Below are 1,010 nucleotides of genomic sequence, written 5' to 3'. Positions count from 1 at the left end.
ACCAATAAAATCATCCTGAATCTGTCAGAACCAAGAGTCCCTGCAGAGCACAGAAAAACTTTGAAATCCTAAACTTTAAAAATAAAATGTTCCAAAATGAGCCTTTTTATTAGTGCATAATTCAGGCCCATTTATTATTTATTGAACCGGATGAGGACAGGCTGCAGTCTTAGAGGTTATACAGAAAATCTTCAGCTGCAGAAATAACTCAGAGGTAGGAGGAGAGATTGAACTGGGAATTAAAGGAATGCATGAGAAAAACCCACATCTTTTTCATCATGTCAGTTATAATATTAATATTCTGTGGCTCACGTCTCGTTTAAGGCTTTAATTGGTCGCTTTTCTTTTTGTTCTTCTAAACTTTATATTTGTCTTTAATTTATTTTTGAGTATTTTGTCCTTTTATTATCAGAGGTGGAACTGGATTCATGATTTACAGAAATTATTAAAATATCAATACAAACATGAATTTAATTCACTTAAACTGGTTATTCTTTATGTCCTAAATGAGTTCAGTTCAGTTTAGCATTTTATGCATTTTGATGATTTTGTTTTAAGGCTTTTATAACATGTGATGAATTAAACACCCAATTACATTAAAATGGTCTTCATATTTCTTTATTGGAGACATAAAAATCCAGAGATGAATTTTAGTTTTTCATTTATCGTAATAATTTTATTTCACACAAACAATGAAAATTAGCTAAAGCTTTTCTATTTCAGGATTTAGTCCTCTCTCTGTATAATTTCAGATCCAGAAATGTATATATGGATTAAATGGTTATATAAACATTGTAGTTTAATTCTAGTTACAAAATGTGTTTAAGTTCAGTTTATCTCAGCAGATAAAAATGTCCCTACGGCTTCCTGTAACACTGCTACCAGCGGCGTCTCTGTGCGCCGCCCGCTGGCTCTGAGATCTGCCCTCAAAGCTACACCCACAACCCAGAACCACATATTTGAAGCAGAGGCCAGGACCCTCTCACACACACACACACACACACACACGC

The sequence above is a fragment of the Poecilia reticulata genome, linkage group LG1 (genome assembly GCF_000633615.1).
Source record: "Poecilia reticulata strain Guanapo linkage group LG1, Guppy_female_1.0+MT, whole genome shotgun sequence".
NCBI classification, from domain to species: Eukaryota; Metazoa; Chordata; class Actinopteri; order Cyprinodontiformes; family Poeciliidae; genus Poecilia; species Poecilia reticulata.
Note: the sequence above shows the minus strand (reverse complement) of the source record.